Consider the following 24,472-nt stretch of genomic DNA (forward strand, 5'->3'; position numbering starts at 1 on the left):
GGGGTGATGAAAATACTCTGAAATTAGATGGTGGTTGAGGATTGAACAAGTCTGATGAGAATGTTCTAGAGAACACTGAAATGTATATTTCAAAGTGATGAAATGTTATGGTATCTGCATATCTCAATAAAGCCATTTTTAAAGGTTATATATATAAAGCAAATGGATGAAAAGCCCAGCAGTCTTTTTTTTTTTTTTTGTACCAGGGATTGAACTCAGGGGCACTCAACCACAGAATCACATCTCCAGCCCTATTTTGTATTTTATTTAGAGACAGCGTCTCACTGAGTTGCTTAGTGCCTTGCTGTTGCTGAGGCTGGCTTTGAACTCATGATCCTCCTGCTTCAGCCTCCCAAGCCTTTGAAATTACAGGCGTGGGCCACTGCACCTGGCTCCTGCATTCTTTTATAGCATACGCATCTTAATGAGGTAGAATGGAATCATGGAGGGAAAGCTTACATAATCCACCACAAGCTCCTCCTCTTGGTCTTCTCCTCGTAACTTCCTCACAACCTTCTGGATGAAGTCTTCAAACCTGGTGGCCATGTAGACATCTTCGTTCTGTAACTGAAGGCCACGGCATTTCTGTCTGATTTCTTCAACCAGCCTGAAGGTTAAGAAGCAGCTCATGTTACTCACATTTTCAAAAGAGTTTTGGGGAAATGTATTCCTCACATCTGTCAAGTTGATTTTTTTCTTTATTTTTTATTTTATGATTATTATTTTGGGTACTGGAGATTGAACCCAGGGGTGATTAACCACTGAGCTACATTCCCAGCCCTTTTCATATTTTATTTTTTGAGACAGGGTCCTGCTAAGTTGCTTAGGGCCTCACTAAGTTGCTGAGCTGGCCTTGAACTTGCACTCCTCCTGCCTCAGCCTCCTGAGCTGCTGGGATAACAGGCATTCTTTACCACACCTGGCCTTGTTTTGAAGTGACACTTCTGTCACATGTCTACTCCTGTCCTAGGAGATCTTTTGTGATAATAATCACAGAGGTTGCTAAGACTAGGGGCAAGAAAATTAAAAATTTGTCTTAAAGGACAGTGACATTTTTTTTAACTTTACCCATGATTGAAAATAAATGAAGGCAAAAATATTTTACTCCCTTAAAGTCCGTTAACTTTCCTTTCAAATGAATTCAAAGAATAAGTAAGAAAAAAAGGCAATTCTCCAACTATAAAGATCATGAGAAATGAAAATCAATATTATAGAATATTTTATCTAGACTATGTACAAGAGCAAAACAGTCATTTATTCGTATTACATGTTTAACATAGGGACTAGCTTAGAACCACATGGTAGGTCAATATATTTTTGTTGAAGCCCCTCTTCGATGCTTTGATTTCTGGCTAATTTGTTGAATCACAGCTGTTCCCTAACAGCTCTTGGATGGTAACGGTGTACTGGGTTAAGTGTAGAAAGCCAGCAGAGTTCTTGTTCAATTATTGATTCTCTAAGAAATGAGGTGCCTTGGCTTTCAATGTAATGATATCAGATGGTGTTATCAAGATGTTAATATCAGATCATTATGGTAAGTCAGGCACTCAAACAGGAAATGAATAATTCCTGCAGGCATCTAGATAGTAAAAACAAATTAGTATTAAGAATACACTATTGAAATCTTTATTAAGCTAGTTAGAAGTTTCTAGAAATTTATAAATCATTGCTGAGAAATCTATAATTTGAGGAACCAAAACTCTTGACTTTTGATAATGCTTTATGCTCTTGAAATGATTATTTTTGGTTTCAGGAATCAACGCTCCATGAATGAAGGGACTTGGTCTAGTTTGCACCTTTATCCCCAACTGTCCTGATATGTAGTAAGTATTCAATCAGTTTTGTTAAATTAATAAGGGAATAAATTAATAAGGGAATACATTAATAAATAGAATATTCAAGAATAAATGCTGGGCACAGAGGTGCATACCTATAATCCCCGCACCTGGGAGGCTGAGGCAGGAGGATCACAAGTTCAAAGCCAGCCTCAGCAATTTAGGGAAACCCTGTCATACACACACACACACACACACACACACACACACACACACACACACAAAGGTGGGGATGCTGGGGATATGGCTCAGCAGTTAAGCCTCCTGGGTTCTGCTCCGGTACCAGAGCTGGGGGATGGGACGGTAGAATAACGCTTTGTGGATACAAAGGACCACATCATGAGGAGGACAGTTCTTTACCTGTTTAGTTAGTGAATGACCACAGTGTGCCTGGGATCAAAACACCCTTAGCTTCTGTTCTCTGCTCCCACCATCAAAGGACTGCCCGGCCCCTGGTCAGTTAGCAGCTTCTCATTATCCCAGTTACTCAGGGAAGAAAAGCCTCTGCTAAGACCACGAGGATCCTGGCACTTGCATTACCACAGCGAGGCTGTGACTCCAGCCCTTTAGCTCACTGTAAACCTGTGTAGAGACACTCTGACTAATGGCAGCCCGATAACCCTCATTCTAGATCTTTCTACTTGGGTAATTTGGGGGATGTGAGAAAATGATTTGGGGGCAAGTGTAATCAATGTCGGGTGTCCTTCTGGGTCAGGCTGCATAGAAAAACCCCCGCTTAGCATTCTCACCCAGAGCTCAACTGCAATGTCATGCTGGAGGAAAATCAGCTGAGGAGTGCAGAGACGACTTAGAAGTAGCAAACAATTAGAAGGATTGGTTGTCTAGGTACAAAGGAGGGATGAAAACAACTCTGGGGGCTGGGGCTGGGGCTCAGTGGTAGGGCGCTCGCCTAGCATGCATGAGGCACTGGGTTCGATCCTCAGCACCACATAAAAATAAAGATATGGTGTCCACCTAAAACTAAAAAATAAATATTAAAAAAAAAAGAAAACAACTCTGGTTAGCCACAAAGAGAAGTAGATATAGATATATGTGTCTGTCCTGGAAACCACGACAAGAAAATGAAGAGATATGCAATTGACAGATCTGAAAAGGGTGATGACATCCAGAACTAAGGACTGGGACTCGATTTTCAAAGACAAAGTCAGAATCCCTCATGGAGGCCTGTGTGTTAGCAGGGGTGGTTCTACCTCACAACGTCCATTGATCTTGCTCCAGATTTAAAGAAGTCCGTGGAGTTTTCAATAACAGGGATGTTGCTTAAAATTCCAGCCCAGATGACCTGCACAGAAAGGGAAACCTTTGCCAGTGGGACACATGTAGAACCACGTAGCAGAGACAGGCCAGCTCTTATAGCCTGTCTCCTCTTCATCTTGCATTACAGCTCGATGACATTTCCCAGCATCCCTTCAGTGAGATGCAGCCATGGAATGTGAGTGCAAGTGACCCACACACCCTGGTCTTGGCCATGGAAAACCTGCTCCATGCAGGACTGTGCTTTATCACCCTTCTGGCTGCAGGGAATAGAAATGACCTTGAAAAATCTCTGGGGGCTGGGGCTCCACTCCCCGCCTTTGCCCCAGCTTCACCCCTGCCCTCCAAGCCAACCTAAAACTGCCTTGAAAATTTGCATACACTACATTCAAGCATATTAATTTTGGAGTCAATTTCCTATTGCAACTTATATAAAAATAGGAAATAAACGTTCAACCCCACAACTTGGAGGACAATGATACCAGTTATGAATATGCTGCATCTTTCCAAGGTAAGAGTAATCAGGGGCTGGGGTTGTGGCTCAGTGGCAGAGCAGTTGCCTCGCATGTGTGAGGCACTGGGTTCGATTCTCAGCACCACATACAAATAAATGAATAAAATAAAAGGTCTGTCAACAATTTAAAAATATTTTAAAAAAAAGAGTAATCAGAAGGACATCACATGCTCACCTTGATGGTCTCTGCCACCTTCATCTCTTCAGCCGTAAGTTCTACCACTGATGTCTCACCCATTGAAAAGTACGGGGAGGCAGGAATCATTTTTCCATCTTCAAACTGCAAGCTTTTCACCATCAGCTAAAATAGCAGCAAAGCAAGCATAAAAATTGAGGATTGAGATGGTCCAAAAGTGAGCGTGGTGGAATCTAATTTATTATATGGTAATAAAGACCAGTCTGTTTGGAAAAAACAAAAATGTAGATAAAAACAATACTCTCCACATGTGCAAAAGAATTGATAAGGCACTTTAATGGTTGCATCAGGAAGGATAAACTCAAGTCTAGAGCAGATACATCTCAAAATGGATAGGAAGACCAGGAAAAATGGACATTTAGCTGTAGGTATTGGACTGAATCTACTATAGCAACAAGGGACACTGCCAGTAACTACAAGTCTGCTGCTATCCTCGTGTGAACCCTCGCTCTGTTTTCTTGCACAGTGTATATGAGCTGAAATATCTTATTTAATCTCAGAAATCCTAATGGAGGCAGATGCTATTATTATGATGCAGAAATGGAGGCTCAATATGGTTGATTCATTTGCCCAGTGCCACTCAGATAGTAAGTAACAGAGCTGACATTAGGACCTGGAACTAGCTAGATGCTAAAGTCTACCGTCTTTATAAAAAAAATTTTTTAGTCGTAGTTGGACACAATATCTTTATTTTATTTTTATGTGTGCTGAGGATCGAACCCAGGGCCTCGCTTGTGCTATGCAAGCACTCTACCACTGAGCCACAATCCCAGCCCTAAAGTCTATCATCTTAACAAGTGATTTGTCCCCAGTAACTGGGAAACGTCTTTACACTACAAATTCGCTTTCACACTGTTCATTGGGAAGCTGCCCAAGAGCACACTGAGGCCCAGAGCCACACTTCTGAGCACGGCAAGGTGGGTGGTGCCTGGCTAGTGAGCAATGGCAGTGCACATCAGAAGAGGGCCACATGCATCTTGATGGATCTTCCCGGATGTGGGTAGTGGGAGGCAAACAGGTGGATTCCCCTCTGCTTTCTAGAAAAAGAACATGAGTTGTGGAGGGGTGACCCATCTCGCCCAAGACCAGAGAGTGGTAGAACAGGAGTTCAAACCCCTGACTCTTAGGGTCCAAGGTCTTCTCCTGTATCACAAAACAGACTGCAGGTTCTGGGGCAGGTTCATCCTGAAGATCCTGTCTTCATGGGGGCACAGAGAGGCAGCTCCTCACCAGAGGAGAATGGTTCAGATATCCTGAGCTTCCCACACCCAGTGCAAAGCCAGACGACCCTATAAAAGCTATTCCCTTTACAGCTAGGGTTAGAGAAGGAAACTGATATTTCACAGGTGACCATGCTGAACACTCACAGCTTTTCCATCATTACCAAAAAGAACAAGTCCATTTTTGGTAACAAGGCCAGGCTTCTTGGCACCTTTAATTTCCAGCGGTTCTCCGGGAGGCACAGAGCTACTCAGTAATGATGAGCCATAGAAAGTGACCATCTAAGAAAGAGATCAAAAGCAGACTGTAAAATCAGGAAGTAAAAGGCATTCATAGGGGTGTGTGCAAGCATTGCTCTTTGCAGAAATGCTGGAGTTTGAATTATCATCTATAATAAAAGTGAGACATAATTACATTATATATTTTGTATCTGTAATAATATGTGAGAGATTGTATCAAGCATCAGTATAAATTGGCACCAAGCAAGAAAACATTCTGCATAAACTAGGTGTGGGGGCACAGGCCTGTAATTCCAGAGACATGGGAGGCTGAGGCAGGAAGATTGCAAGTTCGAGGCCAGGGCCTGTCTCAAAATAAAATAAAAAGGGCTGGGGATGTAGCCCAGTGGTAGAACACCTCTGGGTTCTATCCCAGGGTAACTAACACACACACACACATACACACACACACACACACACACACACACACACACACACACACCACAGTTGAACAGTTTAAAACTTGCCCCACATCCAGGTGACACAAGTAAGCATTCACCATGTATTGAAATTGATACAAAGATGAGCCTCTGTAGCCTGAAGGTAGGGATTGCAGATGGAAGTGCTGGGGGAGGGTATCAGGGAGGGGACTGACAGACTCCCACAATGCAGGGCAGGAAGTGATGGGAAGTACCTGGTGCTTTGGGGTCAGTTCATGGAAATAAGGCTAGATCCAGACTGCAGCCAAGAGCAACTGACACTAACTGATTGGTTATTTGAGTCTGTGACTATTGGCTGGCATTTCCTGAGCTAAAATAACATTGACTGACTACTCTGTACCAGGGACTGAGTGCTTACAGGAACTAACATGTATTGACTCGTGTAATCTTCACAAAACCTCATAACCTACAGGGAGGCAGTTTTATTCACCCCATTGTACAGATCTTCCTGTTAAAGGAGGTGGACTCCTCGGCCTCTGGGACCTCACCTCTTTGTCTTGCTCTCTCCCTGGTTAACTCATCTCCAAGTTCTAGCAAAGCAACCAGCTTTTCAAGGAAGCGCTTCCCAACATACTGGAGTTTGAGTCTTAGCTACAGCATTTATCTGACAGCAGCATCAGTGTTTATTCACTTCTCTGCTTTCTCCACAAAGCTGCAGACTTCCGAGGAGCAGGGGCTCTGCCTACAATAAATGCCAACTACACACTGAATAAAGAGAAGAGAAATCACGGATGGGCTCATGCCCAAGGGAAGAACCAGAGGAAGCCTGGACTTCTTCGTAGTACCTCTGATGAAGGTTATGAGGGACAATAGAGTCCAGAACATACCTGTCCATTTATCTCTGACCAGGCTCCAGGGACTTTATCATGACCTCGAATCCAGTTATGTAAAACTTCAGCAGACTGATCCCAAGAAATCTGAGGAAGCACAAACACAGCCTGAGTCTCACAGGCAACAGAAACATTTCTCCCCATCATTGGTAAGATTGGGATGGGCTGGCTCCAAGGTCTACCTTTTTGCCAGGAAATAGTACCCTGGGAACTTCCAAAGGGAGAGGGCCAGGAACTTTGAGATGGATTCTCAAGCTGATCTAAATACCTCAGCATTTTCCTTTTTTTGGATGCCTTCATATGTTGCTCCCTCCTTTGGCTGAGGAACTCGAGGCGCTTTTCCATCTGCTATGAGTTGGACAGCTTCTACCTAAAGCCAGAAACATCAGCTGTGTTACAGTCCAGTGATCCACAACAGCGTGGTCTGTTTAACTGAAGTCTGTGCAGAACAGAACACTACATATGTATCTGTTCAGAGAGAGTCAGGCTGTGATGATAACTGCTATTTCTTCAGATTCATCTATTGTGCCAAGCACATCAAATGGGCATGACTGCATGTAAAATATCCCTTGCAAACATCACAAAAATTCCACAAAATGGATATTGTTATTCCTGTTTTATGGGTGAGGAAATTGTGGTTCAAGGCAGAGCTGAATAACTAGCTAAACAGCACAGAGATGGCTTCTAGGTGTCAGAAATGGGATTTGCATTCAGGTGTGTCCATTGCCAGTTACCAAGCCTGCACTCAAAAATGACTCCCGGGGCTGGGTTGTGGCTCAGTGGTAGAGAGCTTGCCTAGCATGTGTGAGGCAGTGGTTTTGATTCTCAGCACCACATTTCAATAAATAAAAATAAAGGTCCATTGACAACTAAAAATAATTAATAAAAAAATTACTCCTGTCTGGAGCTGAAGGTATAGCCATGGAAAGTCCTGGGTTCAAGTCCCAACTCTCTCTCTCTCTCTCTCTCTCTCTCTCTCTCTCTCTCTCTCACACACACACACACACACACACACACACACACACACACACAAAGACTCCTTGTTTAAACAAGCTTCAGTTCCCTCCTTGGTGATTCAATGTATTTCAGGAATATAATTATGGAGTAAGTCATTGTGGGTTATTGTACTCATCAGGATGATTCTAGAAAATGTAATAAATGAATTCATGTAATCCATGAATTCAACTTGCTTTCTAGCTTACTATACCTGGAATTTAAAAAGTTAAATCTGTCCATGAGTTTGATTGCCTTTGGAATGTGTCTTGCATTCTCCCTTTGGCATTTTTATATTTGCCTTGAGTTGAGAGCGCGCCCCTTCACTCGAGACCTATATATGCCCATGTTCTCAGATCTCTCTCTCTCTAAGAATTCACAGCTGCTGAACAACCTGCCCAAGAATACATGGAGGAAGCCATCTGGGAACAGAGCCAAGTTTATGGCACCTCAGATATAGTATCTGGGCTTGTGCAAATGTCACCTGAACACACATAATATTATTTGATCGTAATTATCACCTCTGAACACCTGCTATGTGCCAGGTACTTTACACAGATAATGTTATTTAATTTTCACATCAATCCTATGAGTCAGGCAGTGTTATCCACATTTCATAAATGAGGGGATCAAGACTAAAGAGGTTATAGTGACTTGCTTATTGTCACACAACAGTGGTAGAATGTGAATTTGAAAACAGGTCTTTCTGATGACAAAGACCTACTCTAAATCATTAGGTGATACAAATGAAGCATTGCTCCCCTTCCTCCTAAATCAGTGGCTACTACTTTATATAATCTTGCTACTTCTACTACGAAACTCTGGAAAAATTAAATGAAATGAAAATTATTTGCTCATTCTCTCAATGGTTTTGCCAGCTCATATTTTTATTTCATGATATACAGGTATTGGGTTTTTACCCAGAGAACATCTGAATAAATAAAGTAACCCTAAATTCCCCCTTTTATACAGACTAACTCAAAATACATTTAAAGGAGGTTGTTATGCCTTGGATCTTAAATATCCCCCAAAGGCTCCTGTGTTGAAGGCTCAGTCCCCTGCTGATGGCACTGTTGGGAGGTGATGGACATTTTAGGAGGCATGGTTTAGTGGGAGGAAATGGACAATTGGGGATGTGTCCTTGTAGGATATATTGGGACACTGCTTCCTTCCTCTTTCTGCTTCCTGGCTACCCGAAGCAGCTGCTTTGTTCCACCAAGCTCCCCACCATGATGTTCTGCCAAACCACCATGAATTGAAACCTCCAAAACTGTGATTGAAAATAAATATTTTCTTCTCATAAGTTGTTTATCTCAGATATTTTGTCACAGAAATGGAAAACTGACTAACACTGAAATCCAAATTATACAGCAAAACTTTTAAGATTCTATATGCTTCTTTACAATTAGTCGTTATAATCAGGATTGGAAATTCAAGTATTATTTGTCAAAAAATAGTGGAGCAGTTTAATTGCTGTTTCATTCATGTAATCACTGCTTTCAGGAACAAGTCAGCATCATAGACAAAAAAAATTAAATTCAAATTTCCACTATAAATATGAAATATAATTTTGTTTTTAGGTTTCATATTTTTAGTGAAAATCACATGGCAAATTCTTAATACAAGAAAAAAAGTTCTCCAAAACTTAAAGGTTTCCTAAATTCTTCTTGATGGCACAGACATACTGACCATGGCCTTGATGCCTTCAGGAAAGAGGAATCGATTGTAAAGTGCATCCACTGTGTCATTGGGTTCAACGTAACATGATCTCTGAAGGAGGATGGGTCCTGTATCTAAACCATCATCAGCCCAGAAAACAGAAAACCCAGCTTTTTTATCTCCCATAATTAGAGTCCTGTGAAAAGAAGAGTTTCAACTTAAAATGTTGCTTGACTATAACATTAAAGATTTAGTGATATTAAAGGACAAGGTAGTTACAATGGAAAAGCAGACAGTGAATGAAGTGACCTTAAGAAATTAACAGTAGAGATGGGAGATGTCAGAGCTTATAAAAAGTGACACTGATGGTACTGCCATTTTATGCATCTTCTTGTCGATATATGGTAATGACTTGTAATAAATTCAAAAGGCTTCCAAGTCCACCATTACTACCACTCATTGACTCCCAAGTGTCAGTTTTCTACTTTAGGACTAAGTCACTTGTACACTGAGGTCCAATTACTACATTGCACTTGACCTTGTCCTAGAAAAGAAATGGAAGGGGGAAAAAATACTCCGTGCAATGTGGACAGGAGAGCTATTAATTTGGGTTCTATAATTGAGGTATAAATGTCACTTAGGATTAGAATTAGCTCTTGATTGTCTACATAAATTGTAGTAAAGGTCAGTTGATTAATACAACTCTTGGTATTTTGTGCTCTGTAAAATTTACCCTAAGAGAAAAGCTTTGCTTGGTCTTAGAGGAGCTTAAAACATAAACAATAGGCTGGATATGTGGACAAATACCTATAATTACACATCAGAGAATAGATTAACACAGAGAGAGAATGAAGTAGTAAGTAAGCAAAGCCTACAGTCTAAATTGTTTTTACTTCCCTGATCTACTGTTCAAGACTTTCACCAATAAATCATTCTTTTCAGAATTATTGAGGAATTAATTGGTATTATGTTATTAAGAGTTTTGAAAATACTTATATGCTTTGACTCAATGATTCTGCATGTGGAAACAATGTGAAATTTAAAAAGTGCAAACTTAAATGCAATGACAGGATTATTTATAAAAGCAAAAAATAAATCAATTCACATAATTAAACTTTAAATACAATGAAATTTTTTTCATCACAGTTAAACCAAGTGTAGATTTTCTACCTATTCAATAATTTTGACACTGAGAGATATCAAGAAGATGTGCAGGCAAAGGAAAGAAGGCCAAAAAAATGTGGGAAAAGCCCATCAACCCACAGCTCCATGGAACTGTGGTATTGAGTACTTATAGTGCATCAGGCACTGTTCTTAAAATAGCCATAAAAACATTACACAAAGTCCTTCCCTCAAGAAGCTTAGAGTCAAATGGGTGAAGATGGACAATGAAGAAGATAATTTTAGGTAATACAGCATTTTCTGGAATGTGTTTAGCATTCTATGCAAAAAAAATTGTGGTCAAGTTTTTTTGGTGGAACATTATACTCAGATTCCCTCTCAGAGAGTATAATGCTCAATTAAAGTTCACAGTGAAAACTCAAGGAAGCCCTTTGATAAAGAATTCTAGCATACGGTCCAGGAATGTAGCTCAGTGGGAAAGCACTTGCCTAACATATGTGAGGCCCTGGGTTCAATTCCCAGTATGACAAAAAAACAAAAACAAAAACAAAACAAAACAAAACAGTCCAGCATAAACCAACCTGATCTGACCACAGAACTTCTGTTTGCCTAGTTACAGTCATTGGAATAGTTCCCACTGACTATTCTTGTAGGATATGCTGTCCTGGTTCGTGCAGTATGTCAAGATCTCAGAGGGAGTTCATGTACTAGAAGCAACTGCTCAGGACCTCACAATTGTTCAAGCATACCTGGTTTATTGATCACCTAGGTTAAAAAAAAAACAAAAAACAGACCGTAGGCAGTGGAAATAGGCCCAGCGTCTGTTATTTTTAAAAACCTCACCAGTTGATGGCAGAAGCTCCTCTGTGCCTTGGCAGGATGGACGGGTGGTAAATGATGGAACTGTGCTTGGGGTGATCAATGACATCCATGGGGATGAACTGCGTGCAAAAGGGAAGCACGTTCAGCTCGGCACCCACAGATCTGTAGGCCTCTGCCACCTCCTTGATGGTCTTGCCCTTGACCCTCCATCTAGGAAACTTGAACACAGGGGTCCCATCTTTCTCTGCAGCCAAAGCTGAGCATAAAAAAGAAAATATTTTCATTTTTTAAAAGTTAGCCAAGTTTTATATTGCTCTCAATACATACATTGCAATTTTACATTTCATGAAACATGTACAAATAAACCATAGTGAACAACCATTTAAACAGTGATCAGAATTTGACATACTATCATAGCATCATTTATTTTTCTAGAGTGACATTTATCTATTGAAGGCATAATATGTTTGAACCCAAAAGCTTGAGCCTGGGGGTTGTGGCTCAGTGGTAGAGCATTTGCCTAGAACTTGTGAGGCAGTGGGTTCAATCCTCAGCATCACATAATAAATAAAATAATATAATAATATAATACAAACATAGTTCAAAAAAAGAGCTTGTGATTAGATAATATTTTGAAATTTTAAAGGAAGTTTTTTTTCTTTTTAGAAAAGTCATACACAGTAAGTAGAAGAGTCTGCGTTAATCCCCTGACTCCAGAACAAATGCAATAGTGTTAGATTTGGAGCCACATGCCAGTATGTCACTCCCAAATTAAACATGCTCGAATTTTGGAACATTGGAAAAACCTGGGTCTCCCCCTCCCCATACAGGACAAACTGTAGAGCCCAACATATTCTCCCTGCTGAACAGGTAGACACCAATAGATGAAGGGTTACAGCTGGTGAGCTGCACTAGTCTAGTTCCTTCTCCCGGGTTCACCAAATGGATAAGAGAGTGGAGGAGTGTAGGGATGGCCTTAGGCCTTAGCCTAAGCAACTCCATTTTAAAAACCTGCATCCTCCCCAGGCACAAGCCTATAGAGCCCTCCAATACATCATCAGGCATAGCCTGGTAAACACATCATAAACAAACCTCTTAGTATAAACAAGTCACTTTCCACAACCCTGACATGAGTCATAGTGAGTGAAGTCACTTAATATAAACACATCACTTGCTTTAACCCTGAAAAGGATCAGAGTGTAAAATCAGGGTGGAAACCACCAAACCAAATGGCTTGGCTCTGAAATGTAAAACATCTCTAAGAAACTTGGTAACAGTTGATAGGGACTCAAAGGGTGAGCAGAACCTCCAAAATTTAGTATAAATGATAGAGCAAAAGGACAGACATTCAGCCAGCTGACACTGATGCCCACTTGCTGGAGAGCCTGATGAGGACCTGGACTGACATCCCAACTCTTCTCATCACCTGTCTGATCCTCTGCATCGTCCTGACTGCTCTCAAATTCTACAGCAGCCTCTTGACTCTAGTGAGATCGGCGACATCTCCTCATGACCATCTCCTCAGCCAGCCGTCAACTCCACACCAGGAGAAGCCTCCACTGGTTGCTGATGTGATCGCTGCAGTCTGAGTGAGTGTGCATCTGCTGGACTTAAGACCTAAGCCTTAAGACTTTAGATCTGGCACTTGAGCTTAGCATGCAGAGGGGATGTCTGTAATAGGTCTGTCATGATTAATGTGTTTTCAGTGCTTAGAGTTAACTTAGAATTCTTTGCTTTAATTGATTATGTCTATTGCAGTGCCCAGCATTAAGGATTGTCAATTTCTTGATTAATAACCAATCAAGTGAAATTGTATGGAGTGATTTGAGTGAATAAGCATTGAAAAGAGCAGAAGCATGTGGACATTCTTCATTTCTCTCCTTGGCTGCATATGTTTCACCTTTGCCCATTGCAAAAAGGAGAGGGGCTAAAAATGGAGAGGACACACTCAGCACTTGGTAAGGATCTAGCCAAGACTGAACAGATCAAAGTCTCCATCCAAGCATTGTCCCTTCCCAGACAATGACTCATCCTAACTCCCTGTGAAAATGAATTTGCCCTCCAAAGGACAGACAAGGCAAGCCTGTTTTTTTTTCACAATAAAATGTCATTTTTACCAAGTATCATACCTCTTAAGTGTACATATTGATTTAAGTATGTATATTCACCTAAATATCACATATAAATATTTTATAGTAATACTATTACCTATTAATAAATACTTTGACATATTATATAATATACTATCTACTAATACATTAATGTGTTAGTATATTATGGTACATTAATATACAACTATATATTTTTATGCATCCACAGTTGATAATATATATATAAACAGATAAAATACATATTTTATATATACTATTACATATTCTATAATAGAGTATATGTAAGTGTGTATATACATATGTGTGTATATATGTTCCAAATCTTTCCAGAAACCTTAACTAAATCTTTTTGTCTGCATTTTTGTGTGCTTTTTCCCTTTTTCCCTATCCAATCATTTAAATTCATTGACTAGGATAGATTGATGGGGGAAGATGATGACTCTAGCACAAAACTCAAGTTCTAAAACCTAAGGAGGTCCTGAAGGACTCTGGCCACTACGGTGAGGCCTTCCTCAATGCATCTGGGGAGTTGAGAGATACAATAAAATATCCACAAACTGTGATGTTCATAAAATGTTCAAGAACATAATTTACATGTCAGATGACAGTAAAATGGACAGATGGTGGTTAGAAGTATGATAATGGAAGAAAAATGTGAAAGATTATATGAGAAAGAGAAATGGGGTAGAGGAGAGAGATCTTCATTGTGAATGTGCATTGTAAATAATGCACTCCAGAGACCGGATTGAGGCACCAAGGTGTCCATCTCCTATTTTGGTTTCTGGCTGTCCCAGATCTGTTTTGGGCTTCCCCAATCAACTAACCTGACAAGAATGATTAGCTACTGTCATTATTGATTGCTTATTAGGATCCTGATGTACTATTGAGCACTTGATGTACATTATCTCTTTTAACCCCCACAGCAGCCACCTGAGGTTTGTACCATTGAACTGAAAGAAGACTAAGCAACTTGCCTGAGGTCATAGAGTAAGTGGCAGAGTTTGCATTAATCCCCTGACTCTAGAACATATGCTGATAAAACACAGGCTGTACCATCTCCCAGGGTACCCTATAAAAACCAGATTGCTATTTTTCCTTCTTCTGAGTTATGTGCTGAGTTCAAATGGTCATGGCCAACAGAAAATGGGCTAGTCACCCTGGGTCCAGTCACCAAGGAGAGTTCATTTCCCAGGACCCCTTCTAAAATGAGGTCTGAAAGTCACATCTTGCTATTCTGAAACCCATGTACACGACAGAGAGTGCTAGTCCCCCATTCATCCTTTAGCAATGGATTCCCTTAGCTGACTTGAACATATATACACCCCCCAATAACATCTCTGTTTCTCTGTCTCCTCTGCAAATAAATTCAAATGCAACCTCTGAATTATGTCCATAATAAAAGTTTAACCTCAACTTCCCCTCTTGTCCTTCTTGCTTGCTGGAATGCAAACTTACTTGGGGCTGAGGCAGCTTCCTTGGCCCATGATATCAGAGCCCTGCCAAGGTCATGGCTAAATAACAAGTAGAGGGCATGCACATTGTGAGTAATGCAGAGCTGCTGTAAGAGCTCTGATCGCCAGCCCGGATTGGAGAGTTCTTGATCCATGCACCCCAAGAGCACTCACCCAGTGGATCAGCTTTGCCATCCTTGTCTGGAACTGTGAACACCCCCACTACTCGGTGGCCCTCTTTGCGGAGGTGACTGTAGACTTCCTGTCCAAAAAGGCTCTGGCCAATAAGTGCCAACTTCAGCTTGTTTTTTGAAAAAAACCTGTGAAGCAAATTCAGTGATGGCAGATGTCAATGTGGATAGGGGATATTGGATATCTGCAGTCTTGCAAGATGACCTGGGAACTGTGAAAGACTCCAAGGTCTATAAAGTAAAATTTTTATTGATGTCTAACATTGAACCCAGACTACCATACATGTATATGAGAGTAAAAATACTTCCACACCTAAATCTCGCCCATTTTCTCTTGTTCCAATTCCCATGATTATTCATTTTAATCACTGGGATTGCATGTATTCTTATAAGCAACCTCAGCTTCTTAGTGAAATGAACCAGGTGTAAACAAATAAGTTTGTCATAGTTAAAAGGAATTTAACTCTGGGAAAGGTGTCCCTAAAATGTAGGAATAAGAACTGGACTCACCTCTGACCTCTCAAAAAGGCCAATATCTAGTAGAACATAGGGTAGCAGAATACAACAGTCACTAATATGGCATTATGTAAAAATGTGAATATGTAACAGATGTGATTCTGCAATCTGTATTTGGGGTGAAAATGGGAGTTCAAAACACAATTTGAGTCAAATGTATGAAAGATGATATATCATGAGCTATGTAATGCTTTAAATAATCAATAAAAAAATTTAAAAAAAGAAGCATAGCCCTAGAGCTAGGGTTCTTGAGGTCAAAACTCAGTGCCACCCCTTGGCTGTATTCAAGTAACTACCTTTCTCCTCTCAAGTGTAATAATACCAACCTCGTACAATCTTGATTGAAGTAAAGGATGTAATATGCAATAAACCTATTGCACTGTGTGGCACAGATTTCCTAATGTTTAAGTCAAAGATTTCTAACTTTTTAAAGCTCTTGTTCTATTTCAGACTGTGTTCTATATTTTTTCAAATAGTCTAGAATTCAAAGCATTTGGGGAGTTGAGAGATACAATAAAATATCCACAAACTGTGATGTTCATAAAATGTGTTCCATATTTTTTCTTGGTAAGTGCCCCAAACCCATTTGGCCTTACAACCTGGTTTGATCTAATGCAGTTCTCTTTATAGTCCTTATAAGTTTCTTCTAAGTTTGGCACAAACTCATTTGACTTCAAATCAGACCTGAATTGACATACACCATTTATAGTCATTAATAACATTTATAAAGACTATAGAAATAGTCATATGTTTGCCACAAGAAAAAAACTGATGTTGCAGGTAACACCCCAGAGCCTGCTGGGAATTTTATGTAAGGTATGATCTATATATTATAGTAACTTTCCAAATATGAATAATCCTGAACTCTCATCACAGTTGGCCCCAAAGTTTTCAGAAAAGGGACAGAGGCCTCCATATCATTTCATTTTATTTAATCTTTACATCTATGCTATTTCATTATTCCTCATTTTGTACCATTTTATGAATGAAGAAACTGAGGCTTAGAAATGTCAAGTGCAGGCCAAGTGAGGTGGCACATGCCTGTAATCCCAGTGGTAGGGAGGCTCAGTCAGGAGGATCCTGAGTTCAAAGCCAGCCTCAGCAACTTAGCAAGACCCTAAGCAATTCAGCAAGATCATGTCTCTAATGAAATATTTAAAAAAGGGCTGGAGGTGGCTGAGGTTGTGGCTCAGTGATAGAGCACTTGCCTAGCATGTATGAAGCACTGGGTTAGATTCTCACCACCACATATCAATAAGTGAATAAGGGCTGGGGATATGGCTCAGTTGGTAGAGTGCTTGCCTCACAATCACAAGGCCCTGGGTTCAATCCCCAGCACCAAAAAAAGAAAGAAAGAGAAAAAGAAAGAAAGACAGGAAGAAAAAAAGAAAGAAAGAAAGAAAGTAAGAAAAGTCCATCCACATTTTTAAAAAATTAAAACAAAACAAAAAAAAAAAGGCTGGGGATGTGACTTAGTGGTAAAGCACCCCTAGGTTCAATTCCTGGTACCAAAAAAAAAAAAAAGAAAGAAAGAAAGAAAGAAAGAAAGGAAGAAAAGAAAGAAAGAAAGAAATGTCAAGTGCATCCCATGGTCACACATATGCACTTAAAAATAAAACCATTAAGGGCTGGGGTTGTTGCTCAGTGGTAGAGTGCTTGCCTCGCATATGTGAGGCCCTGGGTTCGAGCCTCAGCACCACATAAAATAAATAAAATAAAAATGAGAAAAATCTCTTAAAAAATAAAATCATTACAATGAAATATTACTACCCATCTCTTCCATGCTCTTTGTGATAAAAACTGACACGCACAAATGCAGTGGTTATCAGGAAGTATGTACACCACATAGATAAGAGTGACGCTGGAGGGTGGACTTTGGAAGAATCTTTCTGAGCAATTACACCTTCTGAGACGTCTCCCAAAGTGGAGGCTTTCTGCTATGCTTAAGGCCACACATTGACATGAGGACTATGCTGTTTCATTATTCCTCATTTTATACCATTCTATGGCCCCAATGAGCACCCTCAGGTGAGGGAGGCTAGATGCAGGGTCCTGGGTGTGGAGATGGTGATCAGAGCACCATGACCTTCTGAGCGCTTCCCTTCTTGGCACAGGGCCAAGCTCCCCAGGACTACACCTTAGGAAGATTACACCAGGGATTCTAGCCAACCATTGCTAGTTCCCACCACAGTCAGTGCAGCCAGTGTCAACCAGACTCACCATCCAGTCTCAGGAGTTCACTGCACACTAATCATATAGTGTAATTTTAGCAACCAAGTGTCCTCTCTATAAATCACAAAGTACCTATACAGGAGAAAAAATCAGGTTCACTGAACATAAGTGAGGGAGCCTAGAAATGGATACCCACACTGGCAGACTTCACACCAGATGGTCAAAACATGCTTCTCTTTACTGAATATGTGTAGATTGGACAATGCTTACATAAGGGCTCCTGATTGGACCCAGCTTATGTCTTCATATACTATATCTGAGCCTAGTTAATTTTTGAATGACAGGAGACAACCTCAAATCAAGAAGTAAATGATGTCACAATAGTAGGGTCTTGTCTGTACATTTATTTATTTATTTTCGTTTGAAGCACTGGGAATTGAAATCCAGATCCTCAGGCTGCAGCTAATTTAAGGCAAGGTGTTCTTGGATAAGTAAAATCCAGCCAACCCAGAAAAGCATTTGCATTTAAATTTGCATAAGAGGCCTTTTGAATTTGTAGATTACATATGTAAATATAATATTTATGGATGAAAATAATACAGTGACAATCCCATAAAATTTCAGTTGACTTCTCTTGTATGGAAACAGCTTGAACATTAAAATTATATGAGGTGGAAAGATAATTTTTTTTACAATTAATATAAAAATAGTAAAAATTGAATTTTATACTATAACCCAACATTTCCACTATGTGAAAATTACCATTATGTTACTAAAATATTACTAATGAAGTATATGTATTTTTGGAACAGCACCCTCAAAACTATTTCAAGACTCCAGAAAATCTCAGTTCATAGAACCATATTTGAGAGTTATGCTTGTCCTGTGTTAAGGAAGATGAAGGACATGATCACTTCTTTTTATGCTACAGGTAAAAGATACATTTTTATACCAATATTTCTAAGAGATATAAAAAACTAGAGAGAAACAGCCCTGAGTGAGGGCAGGGAGATTTAACCAGAAAGTATATGGTGTGTGTGTGTGTGTGTGTGTGTGTGTGTGTGTGTGTATGTTTCTGCAGATCCAAAGATTTGAGTCTATTATTTAAATTAATTAACGGTATATTCCTTATTTTATGATATGTCCTTAGACCCAATGGCCTGTATATAACATTTTCTTTTCCTTCCTAGGATGAAAGCCCCTTAAGAAAGTGGGCTTGAAATGAAGATGAATTGTGTTGCTATTTTGATGTCACACACCTGTAATCTCAGGTAGAGGATTTGAAATTTTGCTTCTTTAAGAATACTACTAAAGAACAAGAAATAGAAACAAGCGTCACTAGGTGGGATGAATTCGATCTGAAAAGATTCCTCTCAGCAAAAAAAAAAAAAAAAAAAAAAAACAATCAGTGAGGCAGAAAATGATACCAGAGAATAGGAGCAAATTTTTACCACATGCACATCAGATAGAAACCTAATTTCCAGGATATACAAAGAACTTTAAAAACTTAATGCCAAAAAACAAATTTCCTAAACAGTAAATGAAATGGGCTGAGGAACTGAAGAGACACACTTCTTAGAAGATAAACAATCAATCAATCGATTAAAAAATGTTCAACATCTCCAGCAATTAAAGAATTGCCAATCAAAACTACTCCAAAATTTAATCTTAAGCCAATCAGAATGGCAGTTACTAAAAATACAAGCAAAAATATATGTTGGTGAGGATGTGGGGAAAAAGGCCCACTGTTGGTAGGACTCTAAATTGGTGATACCAATCTGGAAAAGAATAAGGAGATTCCTTAGAAAACTTGGAAAGAAACCAAAATTCACCCAGCTATCCCACTCCTCAGTTTAGACCAACAGCTAAAAACAGTATAATACAGTGGCATATCCACATCAGTGTTCATAGCAAAACAATTCACAATAGGTAAGCTATAGAACCAATCTATATACTCTTCAATAGATGAATGAATAAAAAAATATGGTCTATATACACAGTGAAATATTGCTGAGCATTAAAGGGAATAAAATTATGGAATTGGGAAGTAAATGGATGGAGTTGGAGAATATTATATTAAGGCAAGTAAGCCAGTCCCCCTAAACCTAAGACCTAATGTTTTCAATGCTCAGTGGATGGTGATCCACAATGAATAAAGTGGGAGGTACCATGGAAGAAATGAAGAAACTTTGAATAAGAAAAAGGTCAGGGAGGTGATGGGAGACGGTATAGAGGTAGGTAAGATGGTGGAATGAGATGAAAATCTTGTTGTACACAAAGTAGAGTTACATGGGTTTTTTAACTATACTTTCTGTAAAAAAGAGAAATAAAATTTTGTGCTCTATTTGTGCAATATGAAGTGAAATGCATTCTGCTCTATTAGCAAGTTAGAACAAATTAATAAATTAATTGATTTTTAGAAATTTAGGAAAGAAACTTGCCTTTCCCTAGATATATATATAAACATATGTGTGTCTATATATATACACATACATACATATATTCTGTATATAACATGCACACATAGAAGGTATATAATTTATGAACTTTTTTCATATTTTTATTGATTTTTTTTAAATAAATGACAACAGAAGCATTATAATTCTTATTCTATGTATAGAACACGGTTTTTAATATCTCTGATTGTAAATAAAGTATGGCGATACAAATTTGTGTCTTCATACATGTACTTTTGATGATGGTCTACATCACTATTCTTGCTAATCCACTTCCCCATTTCTTTTCCTCCCACCACTCTTCTTTATTGAGAATCCATCTATTTCTTTCATGCTTCCCCTCCCTACCCCATTATGAGTCAGCCTCCATATATCAGAGGAAACATTTGGGTTTTTTTTTTGTTTGTTTTTGGAATTGGCTAACATCACTTAGTATTATCTTCTCCAATGCTATCCATTTACCTGCAAATGCCAGATATGATTAATAAATAAATTTAGCAAAGTAGCAGGATATAAAATCAACACCCATAAATGAAAGGCATTTCTGTATATCAGTGAAAAATCTTCTGAGAAAGAAATGAAAAAAACTACTCCATTTACAATAACTTCTGCCACAGTCTTGGCTGGGCACAGAATCACGAGCCACCACACACCTTGTAGATTCAAACAGCAATTCTTTATTCCCGAACTCACACCGGCCTCTACACACATTCTCGGGCGATCCCGTTCTCCTGCCTCCCAAATCACCTACCCCACGAGGGTTTTTCTTCCCATATATTTTCAGAATCTCACGAGAGCTCAACGGGAGCTCAGGCAGCAGGAACGCCCTAATCCCGGCAGCAATAATCTTCAACCTCCAACTTCCCTAAAACCCCTATTGTCTTCCACTGGGAACGCCTTAAACTTGTCTTAAACCGGGAACGCCCTAAACCCAAGGACCGGGATACTTCCTCAAACTGCAGGATACACCCTAATCCTGGATCCACCCTGGTCATTGAGCAGGGTCACCTACTCAAACACACATGCAAGGTCACAGCAAATTTAACATGGGGTACGCTGGCAAGGAAATATCGATGCGTCATTTCTACCTGGCCATGGCCCTCAGCAAACTTCAAAAAAAAAAAAAGATATTTGGGAATCAACTTAATGAAAGAGGTGAAGGATCTATACAAGAAAAACTACAGAACCCTAAAGAAAAAAATCAAAAAGACCTTAGAAAATGGAAAGATCTACTTTGCTCATGAATAGGCACAATTAATATTATCAAAATGGTCATGCTACCAAAAGCACTATACAGATTTACAGCAATTCTGATCAAAATCCCAATGGCATTCCTCATAGAAATAGAAAAAGAAACCATGAAATTTATCTGGAAAAATAAGAGACCAAAAATAGTTAAGCAATCCTTAGCAGGAAGAATGAAGCAGGTGGCATCAATATACCAGACCTTAAATTATACCACAGAGCAATGGTAACAAAAACAGCATTGCATTTCAAAACAACAACAACAACAAAACAAACAAACAAAAAAACCCCTCAAAAACAGACTGCTAAAGAATGCTACAGAATAGAGGTAACAGAAACTAACCCACAAAATTACAATTATCATATATTAGACAAAGGTGTCAAAAACATGCACTGAAGAAACGATAGCTTCTTCAACAAACCACAATCTCTCACCATGCACAAAACTCAACTCCAAGTTTATCAAGAACCTAGGAATTAAACCAGAGACTCTGTGTCTAATAGAATAAAACACAGGCTCTAATCTTCATCATGTGGGGTTAGGCCCCAATTTCTTTAATAAGACACTGATAACACAAGAATTAAAATAAATAAAATGAATAAATGGGATAGAATGAAACTAAAAAGTTTATTCTCAGCAAAAGAGACAATCTGTATGGTGAAGACAGAGCCTACATTTTAGGAGGAATTTTTTACCCCTCACACATCATTAATTTCTAGAATACATACAGAACTCAAAAAGCTAAGCAAATAATAATAACAACAACAACAACAACAACCCAATCAAGAAATGGGCCAAGGATCTGAACAGAGAGTTCTTAGAAGAGAATATACAATCAATCAACATTTTTTTTATATATCTGATTGGTTATGGTGCTCCCTTTTCAGGACCAAGCACAGTTCTGGTTCAGTTTCTAAGTAAGGGAGACATGAGCCAAAAGTATTCTCAACTCTCCTTTATAAATTATGAAATACGGGCTGGGGATGTGGCTCAAGCGGTAGCGCGCTCGCTTGGCATGTGTGCGGCCCTGGTTCGATCCTCAGCACCACAAACCAACAAAGATGTTGTGTCTGCCAAGAACTAAAAAATAAATATTAAAAACTCTCTCTCTCTCTCTCTCTCTCTCTCTCTCTTAAAAAAAACAAATAAATAAATTATGAAATACAATTTTCTATGTCATTTTATAAACATAGTTGGACATGGGAAATATAGGCTTGGAGCAGAGAACATTTTTTATTAGAAACACAGTGTAAAAGAAAGATAGAAAAAACATACTTATTTGCACCACCTTGAACCATAAGAGAAATGGAACCTGGAATTCAGAAAAGAAAGATTTAAACTTTTATACTTGGGAATGTGGATGACATAGATGCCTAAAGTGAAAAAGTTATTACAAGCTTTTGAAAGAAAATTTATGTGAGTGCCAGATAATTGTTAACCAATTAGTATCTGCACAGTGTCTTACAGGGGCTTTGTCAGCTATGCACTACAGAACATACAGGTATTTATAGCCTCCATGAAGAGCATTATTCATCTGTGCCCTCTAAAATTATTCCCATTGTAAAAACAAAACAAAAAAAAAAAAAAAACTTGGGTATCTGGATACTAAATGGCAATTCAGCAGCCCACAGAAAACTACCCATAGACATAACTGTATGAAATTTCTTTAAAGGCCATCAATGTATTATTAGCACGTAACACAGGGATGTCAGTCTGGGGAAATATTATTTACTCTCCAGTTTAAAGAGAGTGCATTGAGAATACATTTCAGGGGCAACACATATACTTTTTATTTTTTTCATGTTAAGATACTCTTCAGAAAAAGAATTCTCAAGACAGATTTCTTAGAAGAGCAAATGCCTGGAGACTACAAAATGGAAAAAAAAAACACATCAGTGGCCCTGAGTTACTCAGTAAAGAAATAAATTTAAAGGTTATTAGAAACTGAAAAGAAAAACAAGTAACTATTTCTAAAAATAAATATATTCATTAGTTGCTATCTCCACAACATATCATTAAGTAAACAACAAATTATGTATGAATCTTTTTAGGATTTGGCCAAATTTCATTCCATATGATTTTATATTAAACCCCAAAATCCAGATAATAGAATTCATTATTCACTGCCAAAAATATTCCAGAAGAAAATTCTTTAAGGAGTGGATATTTAGTAAATCTGTCATTTAACAACTTGAATACCATATGATTTTAGGAAATTTACTCACTTTCCTGCAGCCATAGTATAGAGATATTTCTTCTTTATTGTTCCTGTAGTAATTTCCAAAGATAAGCCCTAGAATCCACTTTAAATTACCTACACTTGCAATCACACAAGAAACCTATAATACATGATGAGGAAAGAAAAAAGGCAATTTTTAAAAATAATTTAAACTTTTTTCTTTTTCTTGAAATCAAACTTTAGCTGCATTTTTTGATCCATTTATCATCTTTTAAGCAAAAAATATATAAAATCCAGAAGTTTGAACTGTAAATTTATACCTGAGATATGTTTATTAACTATAAAAATTCAAGATCTTTAGAAATTAAAGAAATGCAAAATAAAAACCCATCATGGTAAAAATTAAGTAATATTGGTGAACATTTAAAACAAATGAATAATCATTAACTCAAAAGAAGATTAAATTTGTATCTATTTGTGGATACTATTTTGCTATTGAATATACATGATACTCCCCATCACAGAGACTTACTGAGATTAGAGCATATGTGACCATAATATATAAGTATGCAATGGTACTCATACAAACCCTTGAAGCCAAAGGGCATTGCTCAATACAATACACATCTTGGAAGAGATAAATAATAATCTGTAGAAAAAATGGTCACTAGGGCCAGTCACATTTCATGATATATCCAGTCTAAACCACAGCATAAAACACTATGTATAAATTTTACATAGGTGCCTTATGCAAGTGGTATTTCACATGTGTACATTTTTAGAAAAAATATGTAGAACTTATGAGACAATAAAAATCAGAAAAAGCACATAAAAGACTAAATTATACATCCCATGTACAGATAATAAAACTTATCATTATAAAGGTGATAATTTTCCCCAAAATTAACCCACAATATTTCTCACGAAAATTGCTATATATAAATATGAATATATGACAGTGAAGT

At 38.5% G+C, this 24,472-nt stretch overlaps 1 pseudogene across 1 annotated transcript in view; it reads right to left on the reverse strand.

Moving 5' to 3' along the window:
- Positions 1-23,567, reverse strand: part of LOC308640046 (mitochondrial 10-formyltetrahydrofolate dehydrogenase-like) — a 49,674-nt pseudogene extending 26,107 nt beyond the window's left edge. The window contains exons 1-10 of the transcript in view: positions 23,554-23,567; positions 14,922-15,067; positions 11,207-11,441; positions 9,268-9,437; positions 6,858-6,955; positions 6,587-6,676; positions 5,188-5,322; positions 3,800-3,925; positions 3,047-3,138; positions 460-607 (exon numbers count right to left, since the gene is read on the reverse strand). The product of the transcript in view is annotated as a mitochondrial 10-formyltetrahydrofolate dehydrogenase-like (transcript). The remainder of the gene's footprint in view (positions 1-459; positions 608-3,046; positions 3,139-3,799; positions 3,926-5,187; positions 5,323-6,586; positions 6,677-6,857; positions 6,956-9,267; positions 9,438-11,206; positions 11,442-14,921; positions 15,068-23,553) is intronic.
- Positions 23,568-24,472: the final 905 nt, after the last annotated feature.

The sequence above is a fragment of the Spermophilus citellus genome (assembly GCF_964194105.1).
Source record: "Spermophilus citellus genome assembly, contig: SCAFFOLD_264, whole genome shotgun sequence".
Classification (NCBI taxonomy): domain Eukaryota; kingdom Metazoa; phylum Chordata; class Mammalia; order Rodentia; family Sciuridae; genus Spermophilus; species Spermophilus citellus.